Source organism: Panthera tigris, chromosome C1 (assembly GCF_018350195.1).
Source record: "Panthera tigris isolate Pti1 chromosome C1, P.tigris_Pti1_mat1.1, whole genome shotgun sequence".
Classification (NCBI taxonomy): domain Eukaryota; kingdom Metazoa; phylum Chordata; class Mammalia; order Carnivora; family Felidae; genus Panthera; species Panthera tigris.
Window position 1 is genome coordinate 52,260,885 of NC_056667.1, and position 16,252 is coordinate 52,277,136.

Sequence of the window (16,252 nt, forward strand, 5' to 3'; positions counted from 1 at the left end):
GAGCTTGGAGATGTTAAATAATTTGCCAGAGAGCACTTGGCAGCCAGTAACACAGCCAGGACTCAAACCCAGGTCCACTTACCTCCTTACCACCCAAACAGATGGGGTAGTGTGGGTCTTTTTAATCACTGCCATCTCTAAATATTAATTATGTCATTCAGGCAGCTGGGGCGGTGTCCAAGTATGGATGCTGGCTGGCTCATAGTTTGCTTCTTGAGGGACTTCTAAGTTTCACTCAGAAATTCTGGCTGGAAATTTGATTCAGTTGCTGAAAGCGGAAGAAATACAGCTTTCATGTTCATGCGCAATTTGCTTTTTCATTTTCTTTTATTATCCTGAGACTTACTGTAAATCACACTTTCCCATCAGTCCTGGGGGTTCTGATTATGTTCATGGGGTCCAGCTAAGAGCAAGGGCAGTAAATTACTGCCACTTTGTTTGAAAATTTTTTTAGCCACAGTACATTAGCTGCTTTTGTTTGCTTTTCCACTGGTAGTGTGCACACTTTTAGTTCAGAATTGGTGTTTCTTGAATGTCTCATTTGTGAATAATGTAGCTTGCAAAATGGAATGATTGGGGAAAAAAGTATGCAAGAGTGTCCTGTTGGCATCTGTAAGATTTTAAAGCATTTATAGCTAAAATGAGTTATTGAATTCTTTCTTTCTCTGTCTTACACACACTCACTCTGTCACTCTCTACATTTTCCTGTTCTCTTCACTCTCCTCTATTCCACTTCCCAAAGATCAACTGCATATGATAATTACCAATACAACAACTATTATTAGTTAACTGCCTTCTTCCAGGCTTCTATAAGTATTTTGTTTATCTGAAAGATTGATAGATCATACGGTCAGGGGACGTGTTTTATTGTAAATTTCTGTTCCAAATTTCCTGACATTTTTAGTAAAAAAAAAAAAATGAAAAGAACAAGAAGAAGAAAGAAAAAGGAAAAAAATACCTTTTAAAAGGCAAAAATGGGGCTAATAAGAACCAGACCCTAAAGTGATTATCAAAATGTCAAAAATTACTACTTTTTCTTTATTCAATAGCATTAATCTTGAGGCACCTACCTTTCAGTAAAATCTCCCTAATGGCTTGACTTGATTCTCTTGCGGGGCCATCCACAAATAGAGTGGCTTCTAAAGTGGTACCCAAATCCTCAGTAGCTTTCAGTGGAGACTTTTGTTTATGTTTTTAAAATCCCATCTTTTGATAAAGTAGCAAGAAAGGAGGCTCTCTGGTACAGCCTGGTAACTTAGAGTTTGAGGTTTCCCCATGAGCCACATTGTCATAATGTTCACAGGAGCATTATAAAGGTGCTGGAAAACAATGATAATTGTGCAAGACCTGGCTGAGTTGTGAAAATTAACTCTTCTTCCTAAAATTTTTCAGAGTTTCCAGAGTGGCTTTGGAAAGGATTTTAGTGTGCCTAAAAAAGGGAACTTAAGTTAGAAAATTGTTATTCTTATCAAAAATCCATACAATGTCTTAGACTTTATAATAATCCCTGTTGAGCAAGGCTGCTTACTTTACAAGAACTCCCTGTTGTCTGATAACTGCTCCCAAGACCCATGGTGATGAGCCTTTAGCAACCATGTTTATGTTATGTAACTCTGCCCTCTCTAGAGAGTTGATTGGACCAGAGGAGGGGCATTTGACCCTGGTTGGGACAATCAGAGTCCTTTCCTCAAACGTGGAATTGGGACTCAGAGACAGCCAATGTTTGAGTTGCTGGTGGTGCCATGAGATTAACTTGGGGTAGATAACATGAAATGATTATCTTTTGCTGTGTGTGCAGAAAAGCCAAGAAAAATGGTTTACAAAGAGAGGAGATTTAAACAGATTCATAAAAAGAACCAAAGATAGAGGGTGGAGGGGGAATCCTGACCTGGTTCCCAGAAGCTTTCCAGTCTTTGTTCCTGTTCCTCGTGGGGCCTGGCTGGACTCCTTGCCAGAGTTCCACAGAAACCCTTGCATTCTCTGGTAAATTCCTCATCCATGTCATCTGCTCCTTCTCACCCTTGTACTCCAGCTTGAGTTTGCTTCTGTTACATGCAGTCAATCAGAGTCTTAACAAAGAACAAAGACAGGTTGACTCTTTCTCCAGTATGTACTTGTTTGATTACATAGATGACCAAGTAAACAAATAGATGAATGTTCATACTTACTCTTGGTACCCTAGATGAAAGGGCATTTTCCCACCTTTGCTAACTCATCATCAGAGCAAATTCATCTAGAAATCTCCCAGAATGTATTCCCATCACATATACTCTGTGCCTTTCTTGTGGCACTCTTTTCTAATATCTATGATAATCTTATCTTACTTCCTTTGGAAGCCTTATTCCTATCTTGTGTTCATATCTTATTTCCTTTGGAAGCCCTTTGAAGGCAGGGACTGTGTGTGAATCCATACCTTAACTTTCTCGGACAGAGTCTGCCACAAGATACATCTTAAGTAAATGTCTGCTATTCTGGAGAATTTATTTCACTCCTTAGAGTCTCAAATGGAGACAGTGTATCAGTTATCTATTGCTAGGTAACAAACCACTCCAAACTTAATGGATTCCAAAAGCAATCATCTATTCTTATCTCTCATGTTTCTGGGAATTGACTGGGCTCAGCCAGATGGTTCTTGTTCAGAGTCTACCATATGGTTGTAGTCAGATGGTGCCTGAGGCTAGGTTATCTTGAAGGCTTTCTCATTCACATGTCTGGTAGACATCTGGGCTATGAGAGTACTCAAACAGGGCTGCCACAGCTGGAGCTCTATGGGAACCTAGTGTGCTCACTCTCTCTCTCTACCTCTCCCTGTGGACTCTCCATATGGAGGCCTTTCCACATGGTGGCCTCAGTGTAACTGGACTCATTACATGGCGGTTGAAGGCTCTCCCAGGGACTGTCCCAAGAGAAACTATTAGAAGCTACACAGCCTTGCCTAACCTGGCCTCAGAAGTCACCACACATATGTCACTTCTACAACATTCTCTCCCTTAAAAGGATCACAGAGGACCTCCCAAGTGTAAGGAAAGAAGGCACAGACTCAACCTTTTGATAAGAGAAGTGTCCAAGAACTTTAAGACCTGTTTCTGCATCTCTGCTTTATACTTCTTCACATAAGGGGGATGTGAAAGGATGAATGCTCTATCTCTGGCCCCAAGGAGCTTACATTGGAGTTGGGAGCCATGGTTTTGGGAGCAACTGCAAGTTTCTGGCCCCACTGACAGCTACATCATTTCTGACTACTTTGCCACTGGTAGCTATAATCACAGTGTTGTGGCCTAGGAGTTAGTGTGGGTGAGTAGGTAGGGTTAGGGTCTCATTCTGTCATAAAATTCTTGTGTGCTGGATTTTGTGGCAGGCCCTCTGGAGGAACAGACAGAAGACTCATATTTGGGCCTTGCCAGGAAGGAGTGAGAGACATGTCTAGAAGTGGAATTTAGGAAACAATATAAAAGGGAAAAAAGATTTACACATAAAGATATATGCTGAAGCATTATTTTTAAGAGTAAGTAAATAGGAGGGAGAACTAAATTTTCCCCAATTGGGGAAATCCTTTCATTGTGATCTCTGATGGAAATCCACGGTCAGAGATTTGTGGCTGCTTTTCCTTGGATTTCTGAGGTCATACCTACTTGGGGAGGAAGAAATAGAGATAGGTACAAAACCAGAACCCTTCCAGCCCCTTCTCTCCATCACACTCTTCACCAGCTCTATCCTCCCTGCCCTGCGGGATCAGCTCATATTTCCTGAAGCCCAGCTCCGGGCACATGTTGTGTGGCTTACTACTGTGTAAAAGCTGCCCATGGCCAGCCAGATGAGGTACAAAATGCTTCATTACTGTTTGAGGTCTTTTCTCATTCTTGGCCCAGCCTCTCTTTCTGGCCTTCTTGCCTACTACTTGTTCATCCACAACCTTTCCAGAAAGCAAATGGGGATGATTTCTTCTGTGTTGCTCTCATGCACTCTAGACACTCATGCCTTTGATTGAGCTTTTACTCAAGCCATTCCTTTCCCCCACAGAATGCCATCTCCTCCACTTCCACCTCCTGAAAGCAGACCCCCCCCAGGCTTAGCTTAAGGCAGGGGAGGTACGAGGGGAGGGGCTGGGAGCCTCTCAAGAACACATTCTCATCCAGATGATGTCTTTTAAACAAATTTTAATGGTATTATGTTAACATGATGGTTATTAAGATCATGATGAAAAGATGCCTCAGGGTTCCTCAAGGTGGCTGGATATGTGGTGCTGTATTCCATTGCCACAATGATTAGGGGATGCAGTTGACATTCATTGGGCAGAGGCCTAAGATATTAAACACCTTGCCATGTGCAGGGCAATACTACAGGAAGAAACTTCCTGCTTCAAACATCATTCATGCCCCACTGGGGAACACAGTAAAGTGAGGAAGTTGTAGGGATGACACTGTGTCAGCAGCTGCACATGGGTCATGTCAGGAGGGTCATCAAGGGTGGCACCTTGCACCTTGCATGTTCCCACTCTCCTCAGCAACTGCATAGCTCTTGCTCTCTGCCCTCACTCCCCCTGTCTCTCCCAGGCTTGCTCTCTCTGGTCTTAGAACCTCTGCTCTCCACCAAGGCCCAGCTCAAGAATGGCCCCTGTTACTGTCATACATTCTATGATTTCTGCAGCTGGGCATGTTCAGCCTTTCCTAAGTAGAAGACAGCATTTTTCTTCCCTTGTGTCTTACCTTTTTCTGATTATTTTTATTGGTTTCTTTCCCATCAATATTTTGTGAAGAGAGATGGGACAGGTACCTCCCCAGTGCCTACATAGGTATTTGATAAATATTTACTTATTTTTCTTCTGTTTCCCCTTCATTTCCTCCTCTTCCCCAAGTGCCTGTGGATCCCAGCAAGAGGACAGGAAGTCTGAAGTTTCTCTCCCCCTCCACTCTGCTCTGGGTCTTGCCTACTATGCCTAATGAAATACAGGGGACAGCCTGGCCCTTCTGCCACTGTGGCATGGCCTGCCCATTTTGGTCTCACCGCCCTCTCAATCTCCTTCAATGATCAACATCTTGATCATACACTTAACTTTACTTTCACTCTGACCCATACTTTCAAGTTAGATCCCTGGGATGTCTCCTCCTCTTCCCTTCAAGATCTTACACAGAACCTGAAGGACAGAGGCCATACCTCCTACCGATTGCTACGTGTCACCTTTGGCCCAGAAATCAGGTCAAGTTTCCCTTTTCTCGGGTCCTCTATCACCCTGAACATACTCAGATCACACTCTAGTATGATTGTTTCTTTACTTGTCTGATACTATAGCCAGGATGAGAGATCTTCGAACATTTCAACCCATTTGTTCTTTATCAAACATTTTCTGCATCTACTCCCAGCAAACCTGTGCAAAGGTGAAGGTGCTATACCAGTGAAAAGGGCATGCACAGATCCCCAGTGTTCCCTGCTTTGTCTGCTTTGTTAACTCTTGCCTCTTACTACTGAGAAAATAGTGCCCCTTCCAGTTTTCATCTCCAGATTGCTTAGTACTTTTCTGTTTTGTTGAAGAAGTAGAGCAGATAGTGCCTAATTTGGGGGGAACTGGTTCAAAATCTGAGAGCAAAACCACCCCATTCCTAACAGAGAACTTTCAGGTGACAGGGTCCTCTCCAGTATACTGCTAACAGGAGATCTGAGATGTGGACCAGTCAGCAGATTCTTTTAAATTTTGAAATACAAACCTTGCACAGTGAATGGAGAAGAGGGGAAAGAATGGTTTGTGTGCTCTTTCATGTCCCCTGACGTTCATATTCTGGGAAAACCTGAAACTGGAATGTTGGCCGCAATGGAATCTTGCTGGAATGCTGACCGGCACACAAAAGATTCGGGATCTGTTCAATCAAGATGTGACTAGAAAACTGAGATGGTCCCTATAGGAATAGAAATTCCTTGGCCAGAATGGCAAACTTTTATTTTGAAAGCCACCAGGGCATCCCTTAGAGCCATCAAATGCTTGAGAATTTATTATGACTGGACAAGCCGCTGCCTCGCAGAGTCAGGCCAGGGTAGTGAAAATACACAATGATTTTGTCTTTGAAGGCCCTGAATGTGGCTTGGTTCTTCCTCAAAAAGGGCTTCCTAGCAGGGCTGAAAGCAAACTGTTGCCTTTGCATGGTGCAGAAGCATCCACAGGCTTCTGTCGCGAGGATCACGCATCATGCTGATGCTGAGGCATCTCCTATCCATGGTATTGAAATTGCAGAGATGACTTATGATGTGCTCTGTTTGCGTTGGCCCACAGCCCAAACTAGAAACATATCTCTCAGGCTTGGCCTTCTAGATGCTATCTCTGGTAATTTAAAAGTTCATTATGCAGGCCCACTCATCCTGTCCTGCTACAGTTAGGGTCTGTCAGCATTTTACAAAGGCTTATAACCCACCCATAAAGGGGGAAGAATGCAGTTTTTAGATTGCAGGATGGCATGCAGGGCCTGAGCCTGAGAGTCAAAAACTTTCCTTTGTTTTTGTTGTTTTCAAGTTAGTACTTTTCTAAGTTCTAGGGAGGCAAGGTAATAGCTGATGGTTTTGCTGGTATTATTTAGTTTGGTTTTGAAGGGGTGTGAAAAGCTGCTAGGCATGGCTTGAAATGTAGATGTACCTCACATCGGAAGAACTCTTAAACCCATGAACTTACTTATCATCCTAGCATTCAGCTGAGGATGGGGATTTAATTAAAATAATTACTACTTTATAGTTAGGATTGATGAAGACCAGGAGAGTCAGAAATAAGGCTGGGAATATTTCTCTAAGATGCAGAGACCAGTTCTCAAGCCAGAATCTTGTGTCCTTGTGAATTTCAGCTGGATGGGATTGATTATACCAAAGTCAAGTCACCATTCTGATGGTTAACTGTGTTTCTGTTCATCATTTTAAAGTATTCTTATTATTTCTAATTTTAAATGAAACATACATGTGACAAATATGAATACAATGATAACCCTAAAAATATAAATAATAATAATAATAAAAATAATAATAATAAATAATAATCACAATAATCCCCACATAATGAAAATGATTGAAAATTGCAGTACAATAAATTGGATACTTAAATAAGTCACAGAAGTCCAAAAAAGTTTAAAAGTCACTAGAGTAACCTTGTTGGCAGTTGCCAGTGATCCCTTTAGATACCTTGCTCCTGGAGAAAAAATAAGGGTAAGTAGAGATCATGGCATCTTTGGTGTTTAAATGAGATGTCATCTGGATGGATTCAGGTGAGTTGATAATGGAAGAGGTTCTTAATGACAGTAGGTTATCACATAGCAGATTGAAAGGAGACAAGTTGGAAGTGGGGGCAGGAGAAGGTGTCAGAACTGGATTTCATCCCGGCCACGCCAGACATGGCAACACTAAAACCTCTATTAGCTTTGGTATCTTCCTTAAAATCGCGTAACAAAAACCTATATACATCACAGTGTTCTGTGAAGGAAAAAATGTAATAATATATATACATATATATATATATATATGTATATATATTAAGTGCCTGATAGAATCAGTGCTCAACACCTTTGTTCCTTTCTCCCTCCACCTTTATTAATTATAGTTGGGACAGAAAGCAGTCTAAATGCTGGAGGCCAGCCATTCTCATTCTGTGTAGATCTGAACTACTTAAGAGGGAAAAGTAGTTTCTCTGAGCTTTTAAGAGGCCATTTACATACAATTGGCCCACTTGTAAAAATGACCTATTCATTAAATCAAGCCTCTAGGTAGCAAAGTTTTCATAAACTCCTTTGAGTTGCTGTGTATTTACTGTGCTTTCTAAAGAAAGACCTATAAAGGCAGCTGCTTTTCCCCCATTAGTCCAGATTTATAGGAGTTTTTGCTCTAAGTGCACATTTGTAGAACCATTTCTGATCTATATGCATTTGCTCCCCAGAAAGGAGCTGTGTATTTGGCTGTTTGTTGTCTTTGGTACTACAGACACCCTTTCAACCTCTCTTGTTACTCAGAGGTTATTCAGCCCAAGCTCAGCTTGCTGCCTTAGTACTTGAGCTCTCAGGAAAAGGTGAGTGGTAGGCCCAGACCCAGCCCAGACCAGCTCTTTTTTTCTTTTTGACTTCTAAGCATCTCATCCTCTGCTCTGTAGCAGGTTTGTTCAGCCAGAAAATATTTACCTTCGCTGAGGTATCTTCTGTGCAGTAACGTCTCTGTGTTTGTTTCTTCGGAATGACAGGAATTGTAGTGGAGAATCCTCCTGGAGATTGTTGAACAGTAAAAACTGGGCTTAGCAGGAAGCCAGGTGAAAATCAGTGGTCAGACAATGGGGGTTGGAATTACTGCAGCCAAGTGTTCTCCCGTTGACTGTTTGGAAGAATGTTTGGGAGGCATCTAAAAAAAAATGCTTGTACATGGACTCCACCCAGGATCAATTAAATTAGAATCTCTAAGGATGGGACCTAGGCATGGGTGTTGGTTTTGTTTGTTTGTTATTCCCCAGGCCACAGTGATGTTCTGGAGGGTTGAGAATCTCTGGCTATAGCTAATTGTAGCTCCTTGCAGTGAATACTTTGGAGGCGCCAGAAATTGATTATCTCATTTGACCCCCACAAGAACATTAGTGAGGAAGTACAATTATTGGCCCCATTTTACAGTCAGAGAAACTGAGGGGAGGTGTTAAGTACCAGCAGGTGAGAGGTGGGACTCAGCTATGAAGCCAAGCATCCAACTCCAGAGCCATGTTCTTAATTACCATGCCACAGGCCATTATTATAAATAGTGCCTCCAGTGGGAACTAAGTTCCAGCAAGTGGGGTCATCCAGTGGTCTCGAGCTCTCTCCGTACCTTCAACTTACCGACCTCCTGCTCCCCGTGTGTTCGAGACTTCCCAGCAGCCCCACGTCAGATAACAAACTGCGGTTATTCAGAAGTCCCCTGCTATTTCCACTGATTTTTATTAAATGCAGCTTGTGGCTCCAACTCAAGAATGTGCAAGCCGATTTAGATTATGTTGTGCATTGAGTTTATTAAGATAAAAAATATTTCCCGAGATAGTGAGTCAGAAGTATTTATGGTGAAGTGTGCTGAAAGTGAATGCAGGTTGATAGCGTGAACAGAATGTTCTCTCAAAGTCAAATGCGATGACCTAACTGTGTTTGGCAGCCTTCCTTTATGTTTAGCTAAGCATTTTATTTCATGTTGGGGAGCCTCCTCCCTCTTCTGAGAAGGATCGGTCCTGTAGGAGACCAGGATTTTGGCATGTGCCTCTTTGATACCAAGACCTAGGCCCTAAGTCTAATTGTGACTGGCTCCCCGGCTGACTGGCTGGGTTGCCATGGCAAAAGACCATTAAACTCTTTATATCTCAGTTTCCCTCACCTGTCAAAATGAGACTATAACTCTTGGCCCCACCTCCCTCCCTGAGGAGAGTGGGAGGGCACTTTGAAAATTAAGTAATAAATGTTGGGAGGGATTTGTGGATGTGACGTCTTGTCAAATGGGTAAGTAATAAATGGGGTGTCTCCAAAGCTCATTTGCCCGAAATACACTTGAGCCTTCCATTTACTTAATCAACCAGCCTTTATTAAATGCCTACGAAGTTCACAATAACACATGGAGTGCTAAGGGGAATACAAAAAGGAAAAAAGGAGGAAATAGGGTCTCAATTCCCAGAAAGCTCATAAACTAACTTCTTTTTTCTCACAGTTCACTTTTTAGGTTGATTAAGCATCAGTGTGAACGATGCCTGTACTGTATTTTAAAAAGCTCATTCTCAATGGTGACTTCTAGTTACGTCATATGTAACTGGTAGTGATTTAGTTGTTCTCAGTGCCGGTGGGTATTGTCACGTGCTGGATGGACTCATAAAAAGGGCAAGAATATTCTGTAGTCCTGGTTACGGGAAGTGGGGGACCATGAGAGACCACAGTCTGGGTTTATTGAGAATGGTGCATTGGCTAATATATGGTCTCTTGTGTCCAAAGGTCTGGGTCTGGGTCCTGGCTCTGTCACTTTCTAGCTGTGTGACTTCAGGCAAATACTTAACCTCTCTGTGTCTCATTTCCTTATCTCTAAAATGAGGGTAATAATAGGGTCTAACTCATGGGATTGTTTTCAAGATTAAGAAGTTAATGTGTACAGTGTACTTAGAATGGTTGTCTGGCACCTTGTAAATGCTCCAAAAGTATTAGCTATAATCATCACTTTCTACAGGTAATGGAGGACATGGTGGCACTAAAAGAATACTAGTATTTCATTTTCCTATGTTACAAAAATATCAAATCCTTTTTTTTATTTAGAGTCCCAAAATTTGCTCAGGTCTTTGCCCAGATCTTTGTGGCCAGTGCCATAATCACTTAGAGTTGCCCCCAAACCCCAAGCTGCTTATTCAGAAATGGGAACCAGGCCATACAGAGAGAGCTCTCTGGCTTATAGTGCACAGGGTCTAAGCTAAACTAGTTTGTTCTGAGAGCTTCATACCGACCCAGGGCCCAGATGGGCAGTGAAGAACAGCTGTCAAGCGTGACAGAAGGAGCACTGCGCTTGGAGTCCAGCTCCTGGCTTTGCCATTTGTTGGCCGGGATAGGTCTGGGATAAGTCTTTAAGTCCTCTGAACTGCAGTTTACCCATCTTGATTACACAAAAGCAATGGTTAGGCAGGGGTTCCAGGATGGCTCAGTTGGTTAAGCGTCAGACCTCAGCTCAGGTCATGATCTCATGGTTCATGAGTTCAAGCCCTGCTTCGGGCTCTGTGCTGACAGTCCAGAGCCTGGAACCTGCTTCAGATTCTTTGTCTCCCTCTCTCTCTGCCCCTCCCCTCCTCAATCTGTCTCTCTCTCAAAAATAAATAAACATTAAAATTAAAAAAAAAAAAGAATGTCTTTGATGAAGGGGTGTCTGAGTGGTTGAGGTGCAGTGACTGAGGTGCCTAGGTGACTCGGTTGAGCGTCTGACTTCAGCTCAGGTCATGATCTCATGGTTCGTGAGTTAAAATTAAAAAAAAAAAGAATGTCTTTGATGAAGGGGTGTCTGAGTGGCTCAGGTGCAGTGGGTCAGGTGCCTAGGTGACTCAGTTGGTTGAGCGTCTGACTTCAGCTCACGTCATGATCTCATGGTTCGTGAGTTTGAGCCGCACATCAGGCTCTGTGCTGACAGCTCAGAGCCTGGAGCCTGCTTCAGATCCTGTGTCTCCTTCTCTCTGCCCGTCCCCTCACTCATCCTCTCTCTCACTCTCTCTCAAAAATTAATAAACATCCGGGCGCCTGGGTGGCTCAGTCGGTTGGGCGGCCAACTTTGGCTCAGGTCATGATCTCACGGTCCGTGAGTTCGAGCCCCGCGTCAGGCTCTGTGCTGACAGCTCGGAGCCTGGAGCCTGTTTCGGATTCTGTGTCTCCCTCTCTCTGACCCTCCCCTGTTCATGCTCTGTCTCTCTCTGTCTCAAAAATAAATAAACATTAAAAAAATTAATAAACATTAAAAAATTTTAGAAAGAACATCTTTGATGAAGCAGTACTAATGATTAACTTAATTAAATCTTGACCCATGAGTACCTATCTTTAATATTCCATATGGCAAAATGGGTACCCAGATGTGCTGACTGCTGAAATACTATGGCTGTCGCAAAGAAAAGCAGTTGAGTTGTGAACTGAACTGCCCACTTTTTTACTTAAAAAAAATGACAGCCTGAGAAAGACAAATACCATATGATTTCATTCATATGTGGGATCTGATAAAACAAATGAATAAACAAAGAAACAGAAAGCAGAATCAGACTTATAAATACAGAGAACGGACTGATGGTTGCGGGGGGTGGGGTGCAAAACATGTGAAGGGGAGAGGGAGATACAGCCTTCCACTTATGAAATGAGTAAGTCACAGGAATAAAAGGTACAGCATAGGGAATATAGTCAATGGCATTGTAATAGTGTTGTATGGTAATAGATAGTAGCTGACTTGTGAGCATAGTATAACATATAGAGAAGTTGAATCACTATGTTGTACACCTGAAACTAATAGAACATTGCTTGTCAACTATACCAAAAAACTAAAAGATTGACAGTCAAACTATGGTTAGTTATTTTTGAGTATTCTTGAAAATGAACAAAATAAGCCTGCCACTTCAAGTAAATAGGAGATAGTATTAGCCAATAATAAAATTTGAGCTTCTAAGCAAAAATTAAAATTTTGGAAAACTCCTAGCCACCACCATGAGCTTGACAACTTTCCAGTCTTTATTGATGAGATTGGTGGTGATATTAACAAAAATGATTTTTCTCTACTATGTAATTAAATGTGTTCACATTTGGAAAATCTACCTAATTCAGTTTACCCATTTGGCAATTCATTGAACCAATGTTTTCTAAATGGGCAATTCATGTGTTACAAAATTGTATGTGGATAAAAGATCTTTAAAGTACAAGATAAACCAATCCATTTTAATGTAACAGGTTATGAAAAGTTCACTGATCCCTATCAGATTCACATCACAACTAACCTTTAAGAAACTACCACTTGTTAAATTTCAGTGTAGCATCACAGAAGAATATTCTAAATTATCTGAAAAGGCTATTAAAACACCCCTCCCCTTACCAGCTGTGTAAAGCCACATTTTCTTCATATACTTTGACCAAAACAACCTATCTCAACAGATTGAATGCAAAAAGAGGATAATCCAGTTGTCTGCTCTTAAGCCAAATAGATTCACAACGATAGAAAACAATGCCATCCTTCTCACTATTTATGTGTGTATAAAAAATATAGTTATTTTTCACTGAAATATATTTTTCATGTTAATAAGTAATGAGCTTATTTTTTAATATTTCAATAAATTAGTAAACAAATGTTTTTAAATTTTCTCTTTGAGGTCCTCAATATTTTAGAGTATTTAACGGTCTTGAAACCAAAGGTTTGAGAACTTGTTTCCTAGAACAAAAAATTAGAACATCTAATTTTTTTAAAGACTATTCTTTTTAGAGCAGTTTTTAGGTTCACAGCAAAATTAAGAGTAAGATACAGAGATTTTGTATATACCCCCCGCTGCCACTCATGCATAGCCTTCCCCATTATCAACATCCTCCCACAACATCATACAATTGGTGAACACATCATAACCACCTAAAGCCTATAGTTTATATTACAGTTCACTCTTGGTGTTGTACATTCTATTGGTTGTAATGACATGTACCCCCCCATTATAGAGTGCCCTAAGAATCCTCTATGTCCTGCTTATTCATTCATCCCCTGCCTGCCCCCCCACCAATCCCCTGCCAACTGCTGATCTTTTTCTATCTCTATGGTTTTACCTTTTCCAGAGTGTCATATAGTTGAAATTGTACAACATGTAGCTTTTTCAGATTGACTTTTTTCACTTAATAATATGCACTTAAGTGAAATAAGTCAGTCACAGAAAGATACCATATGTTTTTACTCATATGTGGATCTTGAGAAACTTAACAGAAGACCTTGGGGGAGGGGGAGGGGAAAAAAGGTTACGGAGAGGGAGAGAGGCAAATCATAAGAGACTCTTAGATACAGAGAACAAACTGAAGGTTGATGGGGGGTAGGAGAGAGGGGCAAGTGGGTGATGGGCATTAACGAGGACACTTGTTGGGATGAGCACTGGGTGTTGTATGGAAACCAATTTGATAATAAATTATATTAAAATAATAATAATAATAATATGCATTTAAGTGTCCTTCATGTCTTTTCATGGCTTGATAGTTCATTTTCTTTTAGTGCTAAATAATATTCCATTGTCTAGATGTACTACAGTTTATCCATTTACCCACTGAAGGTTTTCTTCAAGGTTTTGGCAGTTGTGAATAAATCTAGAAACATCTGTATGAAGGGTTTTGTGTGAATATTAAGGCTTCATCACCTTGGGGTAAATACCAAGGAGCAAGATTGATAGATCATATGGTAATAATATGTTTAGTTTTGTAAGAAACTGCCAAACTGTCCTCCAGAGTAGCTATAACATTTTGCATTCCCACCAGCAATGAATGAGATTTCCTGTTACTTCACATCTTCACCAACATTTGGTATTGTCAGTGTTCTGTATTTTGGCCATTCTAATAGGTATATAATGGTATCTCGTTTTAATTTGCATTTACCTGATGACATCTGATATGGAGTATTTTTTCACATGCTTATTTGCCATTTTTGTATCTTTGATGAGGTATCTGTTAAAGTCTTAGACTGTTTTTTAATCAGGTTTTTGCTTTCTCATTGAGTTTTAAGAATTCTTGGGGCTCCTGGATGGCTCAGTCAGTTAAGCGTCTGACTTCAGCTCAGGTCATGATATCACAGTTCGTGAGTCCGAGCCCTGTGTCGGACTCTGTATTGGCAGCTCAGAGCCTAGAGCCTGCTTTGGATTTGGTGTCTCCCTTTCTCTTGGCCTCTCCCCTCCTCCTGCTCTCTCTCTCTCTCTCAAAAATAAACATTAAAATTTTTTTTAAGTTCTTTGTATATTTTGGGCAACATTCCTTTATCAGATGTTTCTTTTGCAAATATTTCCTCCTATATTGTGGCTTTTCTTCTCATTCTCTTGACATTGTCTTCTGCAGAGCACAAGTTTTTTATCTTTAATGAAGTCCAGCTTATCAATTACTCCTTTCATGGATCATATCTTCTGGGTAGTATCTAAAAAGTCATTTTGGTATTCAAGATCATCTAGATTTTCTCCTAAGTTATCTGCCAGGAGTTTTATAATTTTGCATTTCACATTTGGGTTTGTGATCCATTTTGAGTTAATTTTTGTGAAAGGTGTAAGATCTGTGTCTAGATTCTTCCTTTTTTTTTTTTTTTTTTTTTTTTTGCCTGTGGATGTACAGTTGTTCTAGCAGTGTTTGTTGAAAAGATTCTCTTTGTTCCTTTCTATTGCCTTTGCTTTTCGTCAAAGATCAGTTGACTGTATTTATGTGTGTCTATTTCTGGGCTCTCTGCTCTATTTCATTGATCTATTTGTCCATTCTTTCACACTATCTTGATTACTGTAGTTTTATATCAAGATTTGAACTTGGGTATGTCAGTCCTCCAACTTTGATCTTCTCCCTAAATACTGTTTTGGCTATTCTGGATCTTTTGCCTTTCCATATAAACTTTAGAACCAGTTTGTCCGTATCCATAAAATGTCTTGCTGGGATTTTGATCATAATTGCATTGAATCAATAATTTGATTTACTTGTACTTACTGTCCGTGGGGTCTTGAACAACTTTCTTACCCTCTCTGTGCCTTAAATTTCTGATGTGTGAGATGAGAATAACAACAATAGTTTGTAACAACACATGCCATAATAGTAAATACCCTTTCGGTCTTAACTAGTATCGCTATCACTATTGTACCATCATTGTTGATGTTTTTATCATTATCATCATTACTACCAGTACCACCACTGGGAGACACAGTAACACAAAACTAGAGGGTAGAGTCAGCAGAATTGGAATATTTTTCTCTCTCAAGCCAGATTATACCCCACCTGCTACTGGCCAGTCTGCCAACATTTGTGGCCTGGGGAAGAAGGGAAAGAAGAATGACGTGGCTCAAGCACACATTGTCAGAGGTCAGAGCCTGCAGTGGCCACACCAAACTTTGGGAGTAGAGAAGAGAGTGGATCCCCGAGTGTGGTCCATGAGGCTGCTACAGAAGGATCCAGCTGGTTCTGGAAAGAGAATGGATCGTAGCCAGGGGCTTGTTAACAACAAGACTGATAGTAATGATACAGACATGCGTTTTTATTTTATTTTATCTTATTCCAGTCACAGAATGCTTTCATGTTGTTTAGGCCAAATGTTGTTCTGATGCTTCTAGTCTTTGCCAAACTGAGGACCAGACCATTTGCTTGTTCTAAGTGAGCAGCTACAGATGGCAAACAAATTTGAACATTATTCTTTATCAGTGAAAAGTTAAAACCAAATTCCCTGCATTTGTGGCAAGTCTCCTTTGTTCCGTAAACACAAAGATTTGTTTACGCTTCCTTTGTTCTCTCTGGACATATACCCCTTGGGCCAGCTACTACACTGATTTCAAGATGCCCTGTAATCCTCCTTTGTATTTTTAGGTAGATTTTGTATAGAACTTCATGGACAAATTAACCACTCTTCCCTATTAGTTATTAGTTATGTGATCTCAGGCAGGTGACTTCACCCCTCATGTGTCCTTTGCTGTAAATCTGCCAGACTTGGCCAGGCACCCATCAGTTGGATGAATGATCACCCCCTACTTTTATGAATAAGATATTTGTAAGAAAAAGAAAAGAAAAATATAGCTAATAAAATACCAGAAACTCACATG

The 16,252-nt window shown here is 40.8% G+C and overlaps 1 protein-coding gene across 1 annotated transcript in view; it reads left to right on the forward strand.

Annotated features, from left to right (window-relative positions):
* ROR1 (receptor tyrosine kinase like orphan receptor 1) overlaps positions 1 to 16,252 on the forward strand; it is a gene marked incomplete at its 5' end in the record, with an annotated part of 169,978 nt that overhangs the window by 21,445 nt on the left and 132,281 nt on the right. The window lies entirely within an intron of this gene.